The 23,922-nt window shown below is 39.3% G+C and overlaps 1 long non-coding RNA gene and 1 other non-coding gene across 4 annotated transcripts; both read right to left on the reverse strand.

Annotated features, from left to right (window-relative positions):
* Positions 1-11,365: 11,365 nt before the first annotated feature.
* LOC145633464 (small nucleolar RNA R71) lies at positions 11,366-11,472 on the reverse strand. The gene has a single exon (XR_014112789.1). It is a non-coding gene; the product is annotated as a small nucleolar RNA R71 (small nucleolar RNA).
* Positions 11,473-20,064: 8,592 nt separating this feature from the next.
* On the reverse strand, positions 20,065-23,665 carry LOC145630753 (uncharacterized). 3 transcript variants are annotated; one of them, XR_014112231.1, is made up of 3 exons: positions 23,259-23,511; positions 22,270-22,440; positions 20,065-20,430 (listed from the first exon to the last, which is right to left on the reverse strand). It is a non-coding gene; the product is annotated as an uncharacterized LOC145630753 (long non-coding RNA). The 3 variants fall into 3 exon arrangements; XR_014112232.1 differs by having other exon boundaries at positions 20,421-20,439; XR_014112230.1 differs by lacking the exon at positions 20,065-20,430 and having other exon boundaries at positions 21,531-22,440; positions 23,259-23,665.
* Between the last annotated feature and the right edge of the window lie 257 nt (positions 23,666-23,922).

A 23,922-nucleotide genomic window follows, 5' to 3' on the forward strand; every position in this document is an offset into this window, starting at 1 on the left:
GAAACTCTTACCGATCAGTTAGAGAAGGTAGAATACACATATCAACCTAGAGAAGAAAACCAATTTGCTGATGCCTTGGCAAGATTAGCCTCAATGGTTAGAATTCCCACGGAAATCGAGCAAATGCCTCTAACTATCAAAAAAAGGCATAAACCAGCGTATATCTAGGCTATAGAAGACGATGACTTAGTCCAAGAGGAAGAAGAAGAACAAGAAGAAGAACCATGGTACACAGACATACTCAACTATGTCCCCAATGGAGAATACCCCCTTCATGCTGACAAAAGAGCAAAGCGAGCACTGAGACTTTTGGCTTCTCAATATGTACTCATAGACAATGAGCTACATAAAAAGGTACCTAAAGGTCGAGCTCTCCTATGTGTAGGAAAGGTGGATGCACAAAGAATAATGAGAATAGTTCACGAAGGAATCTGTGGCACTCATGTAAATGGCAAAATGTTAGTCCAGAAAATAATGCGAGAAGGATATTATGGGACTACAATGAATAAGGATTGCCATCAATACGTAAAAAGATGCCTTAAGTGTCAAATTTACGCCAATTTACAACATGTCCCTCCATCTTTGCTCTACACCTACACATCTCCATGGCCATTCTCTACATGGGGAATTGACATAATTGGCAAAATCACTCCCCCAGGGACAGGAGGCCACGAATTTATTCTAGTAGCAATTGATTACTTTACGAAGTGGGTCGAAGCGCAATCATACGCTAAACTCACTACAAAACATGTAGCACTCTTTATCGAGAGAAATATTATTTGTCGATATGGAGTCCCACATGAAATGATAAGTGACAATGGAACTCATTTTCAAGCCGAATGTGAAGAATTGCTACAAAAATATGGCATCCAACATCATCATTCGTCCCCTTATAGACCTCAAGAAAACGGAGCAGTCGAGGCATCTAATAAGAATCTAAAGACTATCATCGAGAAAATGACAGAAAATTATAAGGATTGGCCTGACAAGCTCCACTTCGCATTGTGGGGTTATCGCACGTCAATCCGTACATCAACGAGAAATACGTCATTTTCCTTGGTATATGGAATGGATGTCGTGCAACCTATCGAACTAGAAATACCATCTCTACGCATTGCGCTAGAGAGTAAACTCGATGAAGTTGAATGGACTAGGGCAACATATGAAGAATTGGTTCTACTCGACGAAAAACGACTAGAAGCTCTACATCACACTCAGTGTTATCAAACTCGTATGGCTAGACATTTTAATAAGAAGGTCAAGACAAGAAATATCAAAATAGGGGATTTGGTATTAAAAGCACTAAGGAAAAATGTTTTAGACCAAAGGGGAAAATTTAGCCCTAACTGGTCTGGCCCCTACATTGTCAAAACAATCCTATCAGGTGGTGCAGCAAAACTAACTGATATGGATGGCAATGAATTCTCAAACATGACCAATCTTGACCAACTTAAAAAATACTACCCATAATTACTTGAGTAGGATACTCAAGAGAGCTATGTTCGGCCTGATTCCTTAGGAAAGGATACGTAGGCAACCCTTTACGGGTGCGGCCACTTTATTTTTCGACATCTCCGCATTCCAGAATCAATTAAAAAGTCAACGGAAAATCGGCAAATTATTGGCGTCGCAGAACAGAGCCTGGCGCCAGCCAGAGGCCATCAGCGCCAGCCGATAGAATTGGCGCCTGGCGCCAGACCTCAATAGCTGGCGCCAAACCCCAATTACTGGCGCCAATTTGGGAATAAAATCTGGGCAAATTTCGGCGTCTTTCGGAGAATTTTCGACTTCCGTACTCGAAGAACTTCTGGAAAATTAATTTTTTTTTCGATTTTCATTACTTTAATAAAATAAATTTAAAGTAACAATTTAATTGAAAGCTGAAATTTCATTAATAAAATAAAATTACATTATTGATGGAATTTAAATAAGGCTGAAATAAATTAACTTTAAGTAAAAGCAACAATCTAAGTCTAATAAATCTAAAGCTAAGCAATGCTTTTAATCTTTCTTTTCCTTTTTAGCTCTCTTCCAATTCTTTTCTGCTTCCTCCTCTTCATCCATCACTTTAGCTAGTAGGCATCCTTTAGAGGACCTACATTCAATTTTGGAATAGATTGTCTCCCTTTCAGCTAGCACTCCATGCTTCTTTTCCACCCAAGCCTTTTTGTCTGTGGTGTTAGCTTTCCTTTTTCCTTTGTCTCTAGTAGTATTTTTCTTCCTAGGCATTGTAGGTGTTTTGAATTCAATTCTTGCACCTAAGCGTTCTTTGGCAGGTGTCACCCTGTCACCTAGACGATTCTTCACGTCGGTTTTACCCTGATCAATCGAACATTTCTTCAGCAACCACTTCTTTACATCATTAGGTAAAGAAGGGGGAACCTTTTGGGTAATCACTTCCCATAAAGGTCTAGCGCTCCAGTAAGCGTCGAATCTATCTACTTCTTGAGATACAGGGTACTCATAGGGAGGACGAAGATCCCCGGAAGGAATATTTTGAAGTAAGCCGTATTGTCTCTTTACCCTGCAGGGATAATAATATGTTACGCGAGACAAGCTTGGAAGACGGCAGAAAGGTTGCTTGTTAACACCAACCATCCTTTCTATTTTCCACCATGGGATGACCCATTTGATAGCAAAATCACGTGATTCAAATACTTTTCTCCACCCATGGCGCCCAATCTTAGGGATGCGCTTCTTTCTTCTCACGAAGCAATTGTGAGTATATTTTTCGATGTCATCCGGAGGGCTAATTAATCCTAGTCTCTCCATTAGCCACATCTGTAAAAAAATTGCAATGCAAGTAAAATTATTATTACAATACAAAAATATATTTTTTGATTTCTGTAATTAAAAATGTTATTTTTCTACCTGTAATAAAATTGCAGAACCGCGAAAAGGCGTTTTTGGGTCCCTTTTCAATTCATCGAGACTAATCATGGTCTCTCCAACTATTAATGGCATTGGATTCCTCCCTGATTCAATTTGTTCTAGTACAGTGGTGATAATTGATTGACCCTCATTATTTTTACCACTACTAAGAAAAAATTGATTGAGCATACAAAATAAAAACGCCCTTCTTCTATATATATGAAAGGATTCAGAAAGAGGTTTATCAAAATAATAGCGTGCGAATTCTTTCAAATTAACTATATTCCCATCTACTATTTTTGATAAATCCCTTTCCTTTAAATTAAAGAAGCGCTTGAAATCCTTATAGTAGTATGCATCTACTCTAGGGATTACTACCAGGTCTATTGCAGGGAAGCCTAAGATAGCACCAAATTCCTCTGGCAAAGGGCTAATCTCATCATACCCTATTCTGAAACAATGCGTATCAATATTCCAACATTCTAAAGCGGTATGTATAAAGTCTAGGTCTAGATCTACCCCTTTGATGCCATAAATTCCCCCCAAGTGAAATAAATCTAATTCCTTTTTGTCTCTAGCATTAAGAGATCGACACCATTCATGAGTGTATTGGTTGAAGGTTTTAGTGGCTAAAGACATGATTATTATTTTTTCTAAAGAAGAGAATAAGTTTTTTCGCTGGAATTATGAGAAGAATCGGCTGAGCAGGGGACTATTTATGCACAAATTGCGAAGAGTTTTAATCAGACCGAAACACGGAGTCAGCGTCAATTGGCGTCAAACCCCCGAGATTGGCGCCAACCTCCAGAGCTTGGCGCCACACGCTAAGTGTAGCGCCTGGCGCCACGCGCCATAGTGTGGCGCCAGCTGGCGCCAAGTCACCATGACGGCTGAGCGTGCTCAGTTTGCGTTTTTGATATTAAACTCGAGTCGGTTAATGACTTTATGGCTCCGTTTACTATTCCTAAACATCTTTTCTATCTTTTTTCTTAATTAATTAAATATAGCAATTTATATTTCCTTTTTTTGGACTTTATTTTAAATTCCAAAAAACCGGCATTTTTTCGTTTCTTTTCTTTTTTATTTTTTTCTTTTTGGGGGAGAGAGTCGGATAATATCCTCCATCAATAATAAAAATGACGGAATTTTTGCGCAAAAATTGTTATCACACTTCTTTTGCACACACTAACATACACATAATAATAAACAATCAAATAAATTTACGATAACATAAAAATACAAAATGCGTCTAAATAATGTGTCAAAGGCAAAGTTCTATAAAAAGTCAAAATAAAATATATATACAGAAACAGACTACGACGCCGGAGGACGTAGGCCCATCATGCCATAAAACTGCGCTGTACGAGGAGTCACCTCTCCACCAGCTCCAGCTTCAGCACCAGCTCCAGTCTCCGTAGGAGGAGGAAGACTCAAGATAGGACCACTCCAGCCAGGATCAACCTGAGGCTGAGACCACGGAGGCTGCTGCGATGACGAGCCGACCTCGTACATCCCACCACCTCTGAAAGCCGAGGTAGCCTCTCCTACCGGTGCAACAGGAGCACCCTCAGAAGAAGATCCCGAGCCCTCAGCAACGTCGGCTCGAGCAGCCTCAGAGCGACCGCCTCTACCCCCTGACGAAGTACGACGACGTCTCGAGCTAGACCTCGCTGAATCTCTCCGCCCCTCAGGTCTCGTACGGGTGTGAGAAGCGATAGGTTGGCCCTGCAAAAGGAATTAAATCATAAACAAGGTAAAACTGAAACAATAATGCAGAAATAATGAGTAAAGAAAAGCTACCTCTCGGACAACGTCATCCCGACGACAGGTGGCCGCGTTCCTCATCCGGACGAGCTGGCTCCGGAAGGCATCTATGCATCGTGCCATAACCGAAACCACCTCGCGTGAAAACTGTCAGAAAAATAAGTCAGTAAAAATGCATGATAAATGAACACAAAAATTCTGAATTAAAACTAGGATTACTCTAGTCTGGTGGCGAGGAATCGACCGCTCCACAAAGCGCTCGCCCTCAGGAGCCGGAGAAATCATCTCCTCGATCGACCCGTACATCCCTTGTAGTGAATGGACATACGGGGCAGCACGAACTCAGCAGGACCATCCTGATAAGACAGAAGAAATCAGTAAGGTTACTTGGGGGCTACTTAGCGAAAAAAAAAAAAAAAAAAAAGAAAGCTAAGAATCTGACCCTCACATCCTCAACCGGTACCGGGGCTGGAGCTAATAAAGGTAGTAGCTCCTCAGCGTAACACCGCCCAAGGATCACATGGGACCGCCAAAGGGTACCAGCTCCTTCAGCCATGCTCGACAATCGTCCCTCGTCGAACATGTGACGTGGCGGAGGAGCAGGAACGACGAAGACATCAGAAGAGTGTTGTCTAGCGACTCTTTCTCCTAAGTACGCGACCGCTCCATAGGTCCCCAGAAAATAGCGACGCTCATCAGAGTACTGTGCGGCTAATCCAGGGACTGTCCAACCGCCCCACGGTCGGTATACCACCTCAAGTCCCTATAAAAAGCATCAATCAGGCGAGAATATATCTAAAGCACCGCAGAAGAGCAAGATAAACACTAAAAGTCATACCGAGATGATCCAGCTCCGGACACGTGAAGTAGACATGTCCACGTGGTGGCCGCCCCAAGAGGCGCTCACCGGAAATCCCCTCGGCGATGGTCTCGCCGGTGCAACAGAAGGAAAGTACTCGTAGAACCAGATCTACAAAGAGTTAGAAGTGTGAATAAATGCTAACTAATATGTAGGGCTAAACTTTATAAGGAATAATGTTTACCTCTACGACCTTCCTAAAAGCAGATAAAGCGACATTCGTCCTAAAGGACCGATGACGACACGAGTCCCTCAGCGCACGAACGAAATCAGCATAGGCCAAGATGGCCCAGTCATAAGTCCCGATCCGTTGGAGATCACGGACAACAGGGAGGTAGTAAAGCAATGCCCTACTACCCTTGTCAGGGGAGAATGTCCCTGACAACAACATCAGCACAAAGATGCGCACCCGCTGCTCTCGGGTGGTCGCATCGTCATCAAGAGCCGCTGCCAGTGTCGAGCGGCGAATCCCTCTAGCACTGAACTGAGTCGTCTCGACCTCAGCTCGGGCCCGAATAGCAATCGGCCCCAACAACTCCTTAACCTCTAAAGAAAAGACGTCGATCCTGCCGTCGAACGGCAGTGGCACAGAAGTGAACTCCAGTCCTGTGATGAGACTGAAGTCCGTAGGGGTGACCATCATCTCGCCCTAGGGAAAAGGGAAGGTGTTGGTGGTGTCCCAGAAGAACTCCACCAAAGCGCGCACTACGTGATGACCCCCGCTGGAGGCGACCATAGCCTCGGAGGTCTCAAATAGAGTAACTAGCCTGCAAGACTCCCATAGGAGTCTCGTCTCAAGATCCCTGGCGATGTGCATCCTGTACAAGTCGCTTAGACCATCACAGCCAGAGTCGTGATGCCGTGTCCTCCCGGGCTCGGTTCCCCGTCTCACCCTCTCAGAAATGTGGTGGACAGGGGCAAAGAACAGAGTTTGCTCGTCCCACTCCGGAAGCCGACCAAGCGAAGCTGACGGCGTGGCGTCGTCCTCCACGGGCTCATGCTCCCGTCGAGTGTTTCGGGACCGTGAACCCGAGCCTCGTTGTCTAGCCATGCTACATTGTGCAGAATCATCATAAATTAAGGTTCTATAGTATCTAAGGTTCGCCTAGCCGCATGATACTATGTTCGCAAAAAAACAGAGTACGTGGTACTAAAACAGAGTAAATTCAAATTGAGCATGACAACATTTTTTCAAGCAATCAAAAAATTTCTTGCAACACTATAGTGATTATTGTGACAAATTGAACAAGAATTGCTAGCAAAAATGTCAAGAACAAGCCGCGTTGTTCTTCACGACCTTAAGAGGTCCAACAATGGTGGATTGCTCATTTCTTCACCAAATTGAGTCAAACAAGTCTCAAATTACTCCCAAGGCAATATATAAACATAAACAAGCAATTTTATGGCACAAAACTTGACAAACAAAGAAAATTGAGCATCATAGAATTCGAATTTTCATGAAATCCGTGAATATTCATGCCAAGAATTCATAAAAACTGATGTGAGTTTGAGGAAAACTTACATAGATCGGGAAAATAGACGAAAAGAGCTTTGATTTGCAACGAATTTGAGCGAATTCGGTTGAGAAACGAGCAAGCAATGAGCAATTGATGTTTCGGACTTCTTTCGAGCAGTTTCGCGACGAACAGAGCAGCAAATGAAGAGGAAACGGGCATTTAAAGAGAATCCCGTGCTGGCGCCAGTCCCTAGGCATTGGCGTCACAATCTGGGCTTGGCGTCTGGCGCCAACATCAGCGCCTGGCGCTAACACCAAATAGGTGGCGCTGATGGTTTTTCAGCGACGCCAAAGCACCCAGCCACCTGATGAGGTTGAGCTAGCCTTCTGCAACATATTTTTGGGTTCCTTGGTACGCTAGTTAGCCCCTCTAAGCATTTGACATGATTTAGTAATCGGCTTGATTACATAAAGTGATCGACCTGATAAGAGATCGTCTCACTTAGCTTAAAGCGCCTAAGCATTGGCTCATTAGCAAAGAGCACCGACATATAGGATCAAGAGCAAAAGGCACCGACATACAGGTTCAAAGCAAAAGAGCGCCGACGTACAGGCATAGCGGAGGCAAAGTTCAGGCGAACTTTTAAAGATCGACAGGCGTGGATCTTCAGTAATTTTCCTTTGGAAATTATCGCATCGAATGAGGATGACTTCAAGAGAAGATATCTTCGACATCATTCCCTAGCTTGCGGAGAGTTGTCACAAACAACTGGAGATTGTTTCAAGCGAAATAATCTTCGATGATGTTCCCTAGGATGTGGAATGTTATCAATGCGGATGAGGATTATTTCAAGAGAAATAATCTTCGATGATGTTCCCTAGGATGTGGAATATTATCAATGCGGATGAGGATTATTTCAAGAGAAATAATCTTCGATGATGTTCCCTAGGATGTGGAATATTTTCAAGGCGGATGAGGATTGTTTCAAGAGAAATAATCTTCGATGGTATTCCCTAGGATATGGAATATTATCATTGCGGAGGAGGATCGTTTCAGGCGAAGCAATCTTCTATTTGGAAGCAGTTACAGGCGTAGCGGTTTTCAAGCGGGATGACATTCTCTAGCTTGTAGAAGGTCATCAAAACAACAGTAAAGCGGCAGCAAACTGGTTACTTTCAGAGACGTGTGCTCGACGGTGCAAGATACGCGTTTCTTAACTCTTTTATCTGTTTAACTAACGATAGTTTGCAGGTATCGGCGTTGCAAGATTGATTTAGGATCGCAGAACGTTCTGAATCATTCTCCGTCCCTATCGATACTTTGACTTTGTTTTCGAAACTTGCGTTTCTCCAAACTCAGTCAAAGTGGGGGCTTCTGTAGACACCCAAATGTGTCTCCCCAAAACCAAACCCAGTGATGAGTACCTTTCACGTCGAATCATATTCGAATGAAACGAAAGTGTGGAAAGATCTAGTGTTGCGGAAAGTTTTTGTTTCTTTTCTATTCTTTCTGTTTTTGAAAACTTTATTTTAAGAAAACAGCCAATCCAGTTTGGTTGGTCCATGATATGGGTCCAATAGTAGTGTAGTTGGATGGGGCTTGCAAAGACCTTTCCAACGATATATTATAGGCCCAATTCCGATGAATATTGAGGAAGTTATGGCCAATTTACTAAACTGGGCCCGGTTTGAGCTTTATATGCGGCCCAATGATCTAGGGGAAGGCCTAATATGATTTATCATTCCTAATGCAATTAGGAATGGTTTTAGTCTTCTAGAAGGTTCTTTTCATTCCTAATTCAATTAGCATTAATAAGTTGACTTTGTTGACTTTTCAGAGTTTTAATCAAAATCAAATAGCATTTTCGAAGAAATTATATTATTTTATCCTCCAGTACGGGAAACTTATCGGATTTTCGAAAACGCGTTAAAATCAAAACTGGCGTCCAACCCCAGGCCTTGGCGCCAGACGCTAGCCATTGGTGCCTAGCGCCAGCTAGCCAGGGTTGGCGCCAGCCTTGTTTTGCGTGCGTCAGACTCTGTTTTGTTAAATTATCCTTTTTGGCTGATTTTCTCTATAAATATCGTATCAGAAATTCCATTTTCATTCACCTACAATCATTCCTCATCTACATCTATCATTCACAAGTTTTAATTAACATTCATCTTTCCTTCTTACTTTGTTTTCATACAAAATTCCGCATTCACAAGATCTAGAAACACCTAGCCATATTCGAAGTTGTCTTCGCCCTAGACGTGAAAGGTTTAAATTCTGAGGGTTTGGTCCCAAATCTCTACTTCAATTATTTAATTTAATTGTTTGTTTATTATTATCCTTGAAGTTACTAACATGTGTATTTTGTTATTAGAAAGAGGTACGAAGCATCAAAGTAAGTACTTTAATGGTTTTAATTGATATTATGATGTAGAAATCATGTTTATATTGTTATTATGATATTCCTAGTATCATGTCTAGGGTATTTTTTAATATCAAATATATTAAATATGATTGTTACGATGCTTCCTGTGTTCTTCCTAATATTTATGATTGTTAGTATCATGTTAGGGTTAAAGATTTGATTTTTATTGTTTAGTGACATGCTAGGGTTTGTTCTTGTTAGTATCATGCCTAGGATCTTGCAATTATTATGCTTTAATATTAACATGAACATGATTATGATTATAATTGTTATAATTTATTATGATTATGAATACTATTATTATTATTATTATTTTGATAATGATTATTTTATTTTTGATTATTATTGTTTTGATTATGATTATAATTTTATGATGATTATTATTATTATCATGATTATTATTATGTTGCTTGATGCTTATTATTTATTGCTTGATCACACATTTTATGTATGTTTAAAGGGAATTTGTACTTGTAATCATGCTTAATAAGATAATTAATAATCTTGTTAGGTTAACTTTGATTATAATTCAAGTGATCGCCAATAACAGTTTTGTTTGTGCATTAATATTCAACCAACATAGATTAAACAGGTTTAGGGTAATCCTATTGATTTTATGTTAATCAGAAAGCGCATATGAATACGATCAGAATAAAGTAGAGGCCTATTATTAGCGCACATGAATACGATCAGAATAAAGTAGAGGCCTATTTCTAGGGTTTATGGGGATCCATAAATAATATGAAGGGGTGATTTATTGTTGTTGATTGTCAATGCTAGGTTAATTTCCTATTGATTGATTTAATGCTCTGTGACTAGATTAGGCCTGATCTTTTATGCATGAGTTTGACAATATTGATTCGAGATTCGACAGATGAGAATTGATGTTTAGGTCTAGTTTCAATAGGCAGGTTAATTTATAAATGGTTAGGTCGAGATTCGAAAGATTAGATTTAATACCGGTAAATTAATTGTGTGATTATAATACGTAGCGAAAGCCCTTTATAATCTGATTAATGTATGCATTGATGAATGATTATTATATTCTACCCTGAAATATTATTTATTGATGAACCTATGCCCTAGATCCTTTTATATATTGTTTTCTCCCTATTCTTAACCTTCGTAGTTTAGTCTCATATTCAACTTATATATTGGTTACCTAATAATCTAGATTATATTAGTTAATTAGGAATAGAAAGACTCGTTTCTCTGTGGATTCGACCCTACTTCCCTATCTACATTAGTTAGAGGATTTAGGAATTACTTTTGATTTGGGGATACGACTTTACCCTGTCAAAATTTGGCGCCGTTGCCGGGGAAACAGTTTTGTTTTTATTTCTGATTATTTTTGTAGTCTAGGTTATTTCTTTTTGTCTCAGAGAACATTAGTTCTTTGAGGCAAATCTCATATTTGCTTTTAGTTTTTTTTTTTTTATGCCCAGGTGTTCCAGATCAGGGTACATCCCATTCGATCCTAAGATCGAACGATCCTTCCATAGAAAGAAGAACCTTTACAAGCGAATTCTGGCGGACTCTGGTGATAATAATAATCACCGCAATCCTCCAACTGGTTCTAGCAATTCAGAGGTATCATCAGATATAGAATTAGAGATGACGACTCCAAAGAAGCTTAGTGATTACTCACAACCAAAGCTTACAGATTTTCCACATCTCACCCCTACTCCGGCTCTTGATAGGGTACAATTTGAAATTAAACCTCAATTTAAAACGATGATAGACAGGAAGCAATTCAGTGGACCTAAGGGTGAAGAGCCAAATCTTCACATTGCAGACTATTGTCAATATTGTAATACCATCAGGCAAGTCGGGGTCACTCAAGACCAAATCAGGGAGATTTTCTTTCCCTTCTCTTTAACTAGAAAAGCTAAATTGTGGTTTAATGGCTTAAATAGAACTGCACTTGGTATAACTGACTGGGAAACTCTGGTTTTGAATTTTTATAACAAGTATTATCCTGCAGAGAGAACAACCATACTACGGAGTGCGATTCAGAACTTTTCCCAAGAAGCCGATGAATCTTTATATGAGGCTTGGGAGAGGTTCAAGGACCTACAAAGAGAATGCCCCCACCGCAATTTAGCACAATGGCAGTTAATCCAAGTCTTTTACAACGACATTGGAAATTCTTCTAGAATAATTTTGGATTCTGCAGCTAGTGGGAGATTTATGAATCTTAATGTTGATGATGCAGGTCAGGTTATTCAAGATATGGCGATACTTAATTCTCAATATGGGAATCCTAGAGGATTTGCTAACAAGGGGAAGCATAGTGTTGACTCTGTATCCTTTTTGCAAGCTCAATTGACCTCTATCTGCCAAAAATTAGATAATCTTAGCATTGCTAATGTAGCTAATGTTTCTACAATTAATGATAATGCTAATAAGGCTTTCTGTGAAAATTGTGGAATTTTAGGTCATTGGGAACAAGATTGCAGGAGTTCCGTGGAGCAAGTTAATGCCTTTCAAGCTTATAGGCAGAATAACCCATACTCCAACACCTACAATCTTGGGTATCGGAATCATCCGTACCTTTCCTACCGGAGTACTAATGTTCAAAATCCAGCACCACAAGAACCACAGGCGCCACAGCAACAGCAGCAGAAATATTACCATCCCAATGCTGGCCAGAAAAACCAACCACAACAATCCTCCTCATCTTCCGACCCTTCTTTGGTGGAAATTAGAGCGATGTTGGTTAATATGCAGAAGCACATGGAGAGTAGAGATGCGCAAATTGATGCAATTCTATCACATAATAAAATTGTAGATAATCAAATTGCGCAACTTTCCGCTACTCTACAAGCCCGCCAACAGGGAGCTCTGCCAGCACAGCCGACCAGGCCTACGGATCAAGCCTATGCAATTACTCTAAGGAGTGGTTCAAACTATGAAGGGCCCTCTATGCCTAGAGTTGATGAACCTGTTTTTTTAAATAATGCTAATCTTGATTCCATTAAACCTGACAATGTAGTTATTAATAGCCCTGCAGGGCTAAAGCATAGTACTAACATATCAAATTCTACATTACAGGGTACGACTCCAGAGAAGGTGGCCACTCCAGATAAGAGCAACAATGCTCCAAAGCCAATTATTAAACTTCCATTCCCCAATCGTCAACTGAAAACAAATTTGGATAAGCAATTTGGTAAGTTCCTGGAGATGGTGAAAGATTTGAAGGTAACAGTTCCCTTCACTGAATTAATCACACAAATTCCTTCATATGCAAAATTTATGAAAGAAATAATGACAAGGAAAAGGTCTATTAGTGAGGTGGAGACAGTAGCTTTCACTGCAGAATGTAGTGCCGTACTTCAGAATAAATCTCCGCCTAAATTAAAAGATCCGGTTAGTTTTTCTATCCCTTGTCATATTGGCAATCTAATGATTAATAATGCATTGTGTGATTTGGGTGCTAGCGTTAGTGTCATGCCATTATCTGTATGTTCCAAGTTGAATATGGGTAAATTAAAATCTACTAATATTACTCTACAAATGGCCGACCGTTCTTTCAAATACCCCTTAGGTGTTTTAGAGGATGTCCCCGTTAGAGTAGGTAAATTTTATATACCTGTTGATTTTGTTGTTCTTGATATTGATGAGGATATGCAAACCCCAATTATTTTGGGTAGACCATTCCTTAACACTGCAGGATCAATCATAGATGTGAGAAGTGGTAAGTTAACACTATCAGTAGGGGATGATAAAATTGTTTTTAATCTTAATAATACCCCTAAAAGCCCCATGACAGAGGAGAAATGATTTAGTGTTAATGTGGTTGAGAATTATTCTAACAAGCCCCAAGCTCTTGAAAAAGATCCCTTGGAGGCGGTATCTTGTGTTGCATCCCTTTCAGATGAGATAGACAAATGGCAGAAGGAAGTAGATGCAATAGAAAGAGCACTCTACACTGTTGGTCTTGGTTTTAAGGACGAAAAGGTGGAATCGATCAAGCAAGTTGTGCAATTTGAGCCTACGGCAAGTGTTCCGCCAGATCAAGTTGCAAGTGTTAATTGCAATAACAATTTGAAGCAACCCTCGATCAAAGAAGGATCTTTAGTGCGTAGCATTGAAGACCCCCCAATCCAAGTCAAGGAGGATCCACCAGACAAAGTGAATTGGCGTCCCACAGGGCATGTCAGGAAGCCGCGTCGTAGCCAAAACACTGCTAGACCGGGTGAGAAACCGTCCGATCAAGCGTTTGGCCAAGGGTCCTAGTTATTGTACTTGGTAAGAAGGTCGTGCGGGACCTAGATAAACCAGCGCTTTGCGGGAGGCAACCCGTATTGCTTGCTTTCTAGATTAAATTTTCCCTTTTTTTTTATTTCTTTTAGAGAGTTGAGGAGAGTGAATTTTACCTTTCATGAGTGTTTTGTACAGGTTTTAGATCACAAAGTACGGAGGTTTCAAGAGAAAAAAGCGAAGAAAGAGAAGCTCCAGGATTGGTACGGGCCCAATCGGGCGAGGCTAGCCTGATCGGGCGCGCACCTAAGAGTCAGATTTGAAGAATATTTCGCCCAATCGGGCGCGCAATATTGATTTTATCGGAGCTTAATTTCGCTCGATCGGGCAAGGAGTCCCGATTAGGGGCGCAAGTGAGGGAAGAAATCAAGGGAAATTTCGCCCAATCGAGCGAGGCCGCCCGATTGGGCGGAATTTTGGAGAAATCGAGTGCCACAAAAAGAAATATCGCGCGAAGCTCGCCCGATCGGGCGAGAAAATGGCGATTTCCAAGTTCGAGTTCGTGCCCGATCGGGTGGAGGTCGCCTGATCGGGCGCGCACTTTGCAATTCCGCATACACTACCTTCGCTCGATCGGGCGAGGCTTGCCCGATCGGGCGCGCCTATTTTGTCCGGAGGATTTATCCTCCTTCTCCCTTTCTCTTTTCTTTTCTTTTTCTTTTTTACTTCTTCTTTCTCATTCACATTTTCTCTCTCTAAAACCTCCATTTTCAAACCTTCAATTTCATTCTCTTTTCAAGATCTCCTCAAATTCACCCATCAAAACCTCTAAATTTTTACATATTCTTAATCCTCACACCTTCCTCTACTTTTTCCACCCACTTTCTCCCACTTTCTCTCATAAATTCTTCTAACCCTTAGAGAGAGAAAGCTTCAAATACCCAATTTTCCACCTACATATGGCTTCAAAGCGTTCTAGACAACAACGGGGCGAAAGTTCAAGGCAAAAACAACCAATGGTCAACCCGGAGCTTCAAGTACCGGGATGGGAGGAGGTTGTTATCACCTCGGAGGAACAACGGGCTAGGATGCTAAATCTCATCGATAGATAGGTAATCTCAACCCGCTTTGTTCATCATCCTACATTATCTAGACTAGGTCTTGATAAATATGTGGAAAAATTGTTTAAGGGTATAGACATGAGTGGTTTCTTTCAAATGTGCCATGATACATATGATTATTTAACATTAGAATTTATCTCTAGTTTTAATGTTATTAAGATGAATGCTATAATCACTCATGTGCAATTCCGATTATTGAACAACGATGTGCGTTTAACTCTTAAAGAATTTGGGAAGTTGTTTGAATTAAAATCGGATAAACCAATCGAACCCTCCCAAGACCACATTGACGTGGTCTACAAGAGACTCACTGGGGAGGGTTTGGCTAACCTCCAACACGCCAAAGGGACATGGATTCAACATCCCGTCCTAAAGTTTTGGCAAAGATTTGCCGGCCTCACTATTTTTGGGAGGCATGAACCGACAAATGTGAGGAGGGATGAATTAGAATTATTGGCATCCTATGTAATCCCTAATCCTGAAAAATTGAACATACCCCATAGGATATCCAATCACTTCCAAAGGGCGGCCAATGCGGCCGAAGCGGGTAGGTCTAGGGCACCTATTTATTTTGGGGGGTTAGTGACCCATATTGCCATAAAACACCTAGGTTGGAACCCGGATGGGCATAGGAAAGTAGTAGGCTCAAACCTCATGGACCTAGCCTATTTTAGGAGCCTAAATTAGGTGCAACCCGTGGGAGGTGACACTTGGTGGATAGTCCACCGACAATCGGGTAGGAGAGACCAAGCCTTTTCCTTACCCAACCCCGCCTTGACCAAATTTGAGAAGGGGAAGCCTTCTTACACATTTGAGATTAACGGTCAAGGCGAGGTTCAAGCACCTCACCCTTCACCACAACCCCACCAATCACCCCAAGACCAATCCCCCCCACACCATTCACCACACTACCCACCACCTCCACCCTTCACCTATGGCATACCCACTTCCTCGGTCGATTATAACGTCGACCCCAATGCCCCCTATGACTTTTTGGCTTTTAGAAGCCAACTAGACCGTATAGCAGAGATGGAGCAAGGGAGAGTAGAGGGCATGATGCAAAACCTAGATTCTAGGTTAAGCACCTTGGATGGTCGGGTAGGTCACATAGAGAGGAACCTTAGAAGGGGTCTATACCCCATGTACGATGACTATGCACGCCGAGGGGCTATCTCCCCCCCAAGGCATTAGTTCTTGACTGGTTCCAATACCCCCAAGGAGGGTTTTCCACCCCCGAAGCATTTGGTACTTATGTGGACTACTCTTCAGTCCATGGATATGGGGGTGATGCTCCTCTTGGGGGTATGGGGGGAAATGTGAACCCTAACTACTTTGCAGGTGGTTGGGGTTATGGTGGTGCTGGAACGAGCCAGGGTGGTGCCGGCTCGAGCTATGGAGGAGGGTATGAGAGGATGGATAATGATGAGGAGTAGCTTCTCCTAGCTACCTTCCCAAGTCAATGAGGGCATTGCTTGATTTGGCTTGGGGGGAGATTTCTTGTATATATGGTAACTCTCTTTCTCTCTTCTCTATTTATTGCTTTCCTAGTGTAGTTTTTTATTGCTTTCCTTTATGAAAAAATACAAAAAAAATTTGAAAAACAAAAAAATTCAAAAATACGTTCCAATGAATTGTAAATCATGCTTCCCTGTGTCCCATACTTAGAAAATATTGTTTTGATTCCTGGTATATGATAATGAGCTTTGTGAATTTGTTGATCATGATTTGAAGTTTAATTGTTTGGATTCCTAAACATGCGTCAATTTTGCCAACTATCTGTGAATATAGTGCTTGACTAGTTGATTTGGTTAGGAATGTGTGTTAGTTCCTGGTATGTCAATGAATTTGAGTATTAGTCTGCAACTATTAGTAATGTTTATATAGCTCAATATTATGCACATTGAGGAGGACGAAGGCATTTGTTCTTTTAGGAAGCCTTCAGACGATATTAGATACATTTGTTCCCTTCTTGCTACCCATGTTGTTGCTTGTGCCCTTTTATTGTTTATTTAGCCACATTACAAGCCTATATGAGCCCCATTGGTTACTAGTCCCAAGCTTGCTTGGGGGAGCTATTAGTTGGTGAGGTGAGGGAGTTGTGGTGTGCACATTATTTGCACAATGTGGGAATAAAAGAAGAGTAATTGTTCTTTGATATTATGATTGGAAAATATTGATGTTTTGTGTTACAAAGTTGAAAATTTCCAATATGAGGTAAAAAGAAAAAAAAAAGAGCAAAGAAGAAAAAAATTGTTTCATATGTTCAAATGTTCTATTTGAAGGTTGTTCAAGAAAAAAAAAAGAAAAAAATTCAAAAGAAAAAAAAAGTTCAAGTTTGAAAAAAAAGAAAGAAGAAGAATAAGTGGTTCAAAGTTTGTTTTATTTCACTCTATTTTATATTATCATATTTTGTGAGTGAATATGTAAGTGTTGGGATTGTGTTGTATATATGATTATTTGGTGAACTTTTGTGGAGTTGAGTTGTGATTGGAGATGATTTGGTCATCACTTGTTGTGACCTTGGGTTTTATTAGGATATGGCTCCCTTTAGCATGGCTTTCCTCTCACATTTTCCTAAATTTATCCTACCCTTTACCCTAGCCTTACATTACAAGCTTTAAAGACCTTTCGACCTTTGTGCATAGAGTTGTATGAATGTGAAAGTGTTGTTTATCAATGCAAGTTATGATTTGACATATTGCGAGTCGACTAGTAGGTTGAGCGTTCATTGTTTTAAACACACGAGAGTGTGAGATGGGAGAACATTGTTCACAAATAAAGGGGTTGGTTGGAGAGCGATCGAGTACATCTTTTACTCGCCATATAAATGAGAGTTGAGTGCGTGAGCACTAGTCTTGAATTCTATATGCTCATATGGTTTGCTTTACTTGACAATTGTTGGGGATGAAGGATGATTAGATAGATGAGATTGATTGACATTGAAGCATGTTCATTAGATTTATCTTGAATCGTTTGTGCTTGATTTTGTTTATTGGGATGAGGCATGTTTTATTGTTCATTTATGAGCTCTTTGCTTAGGGACAAGCAAAGGTTTGGCTTGGGGAAGTTTGATATGTCTAGTTTATATAGTGTTTTACCCCCGTCCCGTGGTCATAATTAGTAGTGTTTTTGGCTCTTTAGGGCCACTTTTATTACTAATTTGTGTTCTCTAGTGTTTTCGTAGTTTTAGTTGAGTTTTACAGGAAACTGCACTTTTGGAGCATTTCCCTGGGTTTTCATGGATCGACTACGGAAGCTAAAAAGACACGACCACTCTTGAAGCCCAGGATCGGTGAGAGCCGGTGATTAAGGGCTCGGCATGTGATACCGGGGCTATTGGATCGATTAATCAGGACCCGATGAGGAAATCCAGATTGGGCCGAGGAATCGAGCCGAATCGAAATCCAAGCCTCGAAGAAGAAGCCGGGCCCGATCAGGCAAGCATACGCCCGATCGGGCGGATGCGCGCATAAGCACCTTCAAGGAAGAAGCGCGCTAATCGGGTGAGCGTAAGCTCAATCGGGCGCGGCATACCAAGCATGGGCAAGTAAAAAGGCGGGCCCGATCGGGCGGCCCTTCGCCTGATCGGGCGCGTGTTTTTCTTAGGAGATGATTAGTTTTGTTTTAATTTTTGTTTGAGGAATGTTTAAGTACGAATTATGTACGTAAATTCTGATTACCTTCTCTTTTAGATTTTCTCTCTCTACTTAGTTTTTAGATTAATTCTCTCTCTTATACTTTTGTTCTTAATCTATTCTTAATCCAGATTTCTTTTGGTAACTATTTCTCTTCTCTTAATCTTAATTGTTTACTTTATTCCTTTGATCATGTCTTGTTTCATTACTTTGATTAGTTTAGTTTCTATTATGTGTGAGTAGTTTTATTTCTAGGGTTTATGGGGATCCATAAATAATATGAAGGGGTGATTTATTGTTGTTGATTGTCAATGCTAGGTTAATTTCCTATTGATTGATTTAATGCTCTGTGACTAGATTAGGCCCGATCTTTTATGCATGAGTTTAACAATATTGATTCGAGATTCGACAGATGAGAATTGATGTTTAGGTCTAGTTTCAATAGGCAGGTTAATTTATAAATGGTTAGGTCGAGATTCGAAAGATGAGATTTAATACCGGTAAATTAATTGTGTGATTATAATACGTAGCGAAAGCCCTTTATAATCTGATTAATGTATGCATTGATGAATGATTATTATATTCTACCCTGAAATATTATTTATTTGTGAACCTATGCCCTAGATCCTTTTATATATTGTTTTCTCCCTATTCTTAACTTTCGTAGTTTAGTCTCATATTCAACTTATATATTGGTTACCTAATAATCTAGATTATATTAGTTAATTAGGAATAGAAAGACTCGTTTCTCTGTGGATTCGACCCTACTTCCCTATCTACATTAGTTAGAGGATTTAGGAATTGCTTTTGATTTGGGGATACGACTTTACCCTGTCATGTTGCCTTAAATGATCCGTGAATGGTTTACAAGTTCCTTAAAAACTTGTTGGAGGCTCCCTACTTTCCTTGTCCCAAATAATATATGTCAATTCCCTCTTCCTATGAGTGTCAAGCATATTCACAACATGCTTAACGTAGGCGCACTTCAAACAATGCCTACAATCATACTTGATCAACTTAGCATCACTGTAGGGAATATTTCAAGCATTACCCAAAACTTGAACCCCACTGTGATCATACACTTAAGCATGGTGGCGTCCAAAGTGAAGGAAGCTAGAGTAAAAGAGTCGCCAACAAGTTTTAGGAACTTGTAAACCGTTCACAAGGTGAAGGTTACACCCCTTAACGATCCAGGAGATCGTTAACTCCAATAGGTCTGGAACCATGATTGGTGTTCGGGGATAAAGGTACAAATCGATCCAATCTAAAAGAGAAAGAACCTGCCCTAATAATAGGCCTCTACTTTATTCTGCTCGTATTCATATCCTAAGGTTAGGTAGATGTGGGTTGAAGAAAGAAAGGTCTATCGTTAGAAGAAGCTCAAAGTGGTTTATCAAGAAAGGATTACATATTTGAAGGGTGAAAGGTGATATGATATGGCTACAAGGGCTGCCTCAAATCATTGGTATACCCCTAGTAGAAAATTTTAAAAGGGCACCGGTTCAAACCCCCCCTATAGCACCGGTTTTGAACCGGTGTTTATGTGAGGGATGCCAAAAGGTGAAAGTTTTTGCCACCGGTTCAGTTCAGAATCGATACCAATAATACAATTTTTAGCACCGGTTCGGTTAAGAACCGGTGCCATTAATGCCCCAAATATATATATTAAATATATATTTTGCATTTTTTTGACTTAAATTGATACATAAACACTTACATTTATATTAATTTATATTTTTTTTATTAATATAAAGCTGTAACATTACAATTTTAATTCAAAAAAAAAAAGAATATAGTTTTTTATTGTAACAGATCGACTGTAATAATATTTACAACAGTAGCTTAGAGCAGATTGGCAAAAGTGGCGTAGAGTATAGCAGCAGCATCTACAGGAGCATAGAAGCAGTAGCGTAGACCAGAATAACAGCAAGAGCATAGAAGCGGGCAGCAGCTGCAGCAGCAGCCGCTTTGCGAGGTAGCAGCTGCCTTGCGAGGCAGTAGCTGCAGGGCAGCAGTAGCAGCAGGGTACGCAGGGCAGCAGTAGCATCTTTAAATTTGTCAAAATCGCAGCTTGAACCCCTTAATTATCAACGAAATCATCCTGATAAGGCTTGAGAGAGCAGAGAGCTTTATTAAAAACTAAATGTTAAAATTTAAATCTAATAAAAAGCTTAGTTTGTTACACTGCCTGAAAGTCTGCTTATAATCATAGATAAGCATTTTTACGGAATAGGAGAAATTAAGGTGAAAATGTACTCTGTATTAGACTTAAAAAGACAATATAGCATTAGAATTCAATAATTCAATTCGGTCTTTCAAATTTTGATTCTTTCTTTCTGTCTTTTGAAATATGCAGAAACTATGAATGTTATAACAAAATTTTGAGGCACAACTCAATAAAAAAAAAATAATAAAAGATAATAATAAAAAAAAAACAGATGACAAAAATGAAAATTTCATAAGCAAATATGACAGCAAAACAACATTAAATTCACAGTAGCGTAGAGCAGATTAGTAGCAGCGAGAGTATTACAACAGTGGCGTAGAGCATAGCAGCAACATCAGGAGATCAGAACAGCAGCAGGGCATAGAAGCATGAAGCAGCAGCTGCAGCAGCAGCCTTGCAAGGCAGCGGCTAAACAGATCCAGGAATATAATGCATAAACAAAAGTCTACTTTTCCTCATATGCTTCTTTATTCTTTCAATTTTTTAATTTCATTTTACAAAAGTAGAATATTCAATCATTTTATTGAATCTAAGTACTATGCCAACATTCTAAACTGAATTTTACCCACAATTCAACCAATAACAAGCATCAAAACCCACTACATACACTTAACATTATTTAAAAACAATCAAAGTCATATTGAAAATTAAAAAAATTACTGAGTCATGACTACTAGTGACTTGTATTGTTGTAGTCCTATGAAGGTAAAAAAAAAAAAAAAAAAAAAAAAAAAAAAAAAAAAAAAAGAAAAGAAAAAAAAATGGTGCAATTGTTAAGAGTCATGACTTGGTTTTGATGAATGTTCTCTTTGGAACACCACTTCCATATTTTACTCATTTAAATCCAAAAACCTGGGGCTCAAAATTTAAGGTTCTCCCATCTAGGCATGTCACAATAGGGATCAAATACACATTTACACAAGCTTAAAACTAACACTTCCACATTTTATGACAAAGACGTAAAGCTGTTCATATATAGCTATAGTCGTCTTTTTATTAAGAACAGGAACTAATCTACAATTGTCCAATCTGTATATCACAGTAGTAAAATCACAAAACTTGACTCAATTTACTTATCATTCAAATCAATAAGGACACAAGAAAGTCTGTTATTACAGTGCTCATCTCTATAAATATTACAGTGCTCATCTTAAACCGAATGCCAACATAAGTTTGTTATGAGTAGCTACATAAACCTGATAACACGCACTCTAAAAAATACAGGACCTAAACCAACGGAAACAAAGATTAATTCTAAAAATTCATTCTAATACACATAACCTCAATTAACACACCAAGAACAAAGAGAAATCAATTATCATACCAATCAATCCACCAAAACAACTAAAAATATCATCTTTTCGAGATCTTTTTCAAATCCAAGTAGCAAAATCATTATCATTATAAACAAAGCAATCATCCAAAATAACAATTCCAAACAAAATCACGAAACAAAAATAGATACTAGTATAATCGCACAAAACAAAATCACATTTGATACTAGTATACTCACAAAACCATTCCAAACAATCCCAAGCTGAATGAGAACAAAAAAAAAAAAATCCAAAACACCCAAATTAAGCTCATAATTTGTCTCAATGAACTGAAGCTGAAGGAGAACACAAAAAAAAAAAAAAAAAATCCAAAACACCCAAATTAAGCTAGAGGAGAACAAAAATAAATCCAAAACACCCAAACAATCACTTCACAAACCTGCACAATTTCGTTTTTTTTTTTTTTGTTTTATTTTGTGAACTTCTCCTTTAGGAAGTGGGAAAGATTCCTTTGCCTCAAGGTCGAACTCTGTGGAAAAAGCATCACTTATTCCCACCCACTTAACTGCCCCATTGTTCGCTTCAATATAGATAACATTTCCGACAGCCACTTGCATCAACAAACAAAGATAAGAGATCTCAAAGTGTGTATTAATCAAAGACAAGAAGTAGTGTAGTTTTAATTAAACCTGGAGAGTAATACTAGCTTAAATTAAGCTCAAAAATAAAAACACCCAGATTAAGCTCATAATCCAAAATCAACCATATCTCAAAAACCCATCACAATTCCACATTATAAGATTAAAGTACAATAATTCAATGAAAACCCATAAAATCCCAATCCAATCAGATCAATCCCAATCCAATCAGATCAATCCCAATCCCCGAAACCCAACAAACAAGACTAATTCCACAACTAATCAAAAACCCCATCAGATTAATTACCAAACAAAAATAAAAAAAACAAAATAAACCATCATACTTCCAATAAAAAAAAGGAATGGCAGCAACACGAGTACACCCAACTTGGGTGGAAAATCTTTAATTTTGCATACCCAACTCAAACATAGAGTATAATCAATCAACAAAATTGCCAGAAAATTGCAATAAAAATCACAATAAAATCGAAAATAAAACAACAATTTAATATAGAATTAGCAAGAAAATAATCATATTAAACCAATAACAAAGAATCTCAAAACAATTGAAAAAAAAAAAGAGAAACTGAACCAAATATAGTGAGACAGGATTAATTGATTGTATCAATTGACTCCAATAAACACTCACATTTTGAATAATTCGGCAAAAAAAAATTGGGTTTTCTACCTTGCATGTTATATCAGTCGACTCCCATAGTTGATTATATAAATTCATAGACTAATTCTTACCCAAAATTGTTTAGAAATTGAATTTGTAGAAGTGAATTACCTGGAATAAACGATGCTACAGTACTACCAACCATGTTGAACTGTTGAAGCCGCCGGAATAGAGAACCTTGTTTCGGATTTGATCGGGACGGCCACCGGAAAAGCAGATGTACGAGGGTGAGGTGGAGTAGAAATAAGAAACCCTAGATCTAGTTGAGGAGAGAGGAAAGAGAGAGAGGAGAGGGAGATCTTAGTTGAGGAGACAAGAGAAAGAAGAGAGAGAGAGAGAACTCGAGATTGAGGAAAGAGAAAGAAACAAGAGGGGCGGTTTTTTTTTTTTTTTACATTAATGAATTGCCAGCGGTTCAAACCGGTGCCATTTCACCAATTTGGCACCGGTTTGGTTTGAACCGGTGGCATTTCTTTTATACTAATTTTGCCTAATTTTTTTTGCCACCGGTTCTTAAAAACCGGTGCCACTATCTCGATGCCTATTTATGTTTTTCTACTACCTTGCGCTTAGTTCGGCATGATAATTTTTTTTTTGGGCAATACAATGATGAAATAAATGCTCATTTTATTTAAAAAGTGAAGGGTAAAAATCAAACTCTAAGAAATAAATTCAAGGAGGATAAAGGGTGCCTATGCTAGACTTATTGGGGAAAGGGTTTGAAAAAAAAAAGAAGAAAGCATGAAATCTTGGTGAGAAGCTTGCCTTGTGCATT

The sequence above is a fragment of the Chenopodium album genome, chromosome 5 (assembly GCF_948465745.1).
Source record: "Chenopodium album chromosome 5, dcCheAlbu1.1, whole genome shotgun sequence".
Taxonomy (NCBI): Eukaryota; Viridiplantae; Streptophyta; class Magnoliopsida; order Caryophyllales; family Amaranthaceae; genus Chenopodium; species Chenopodium album.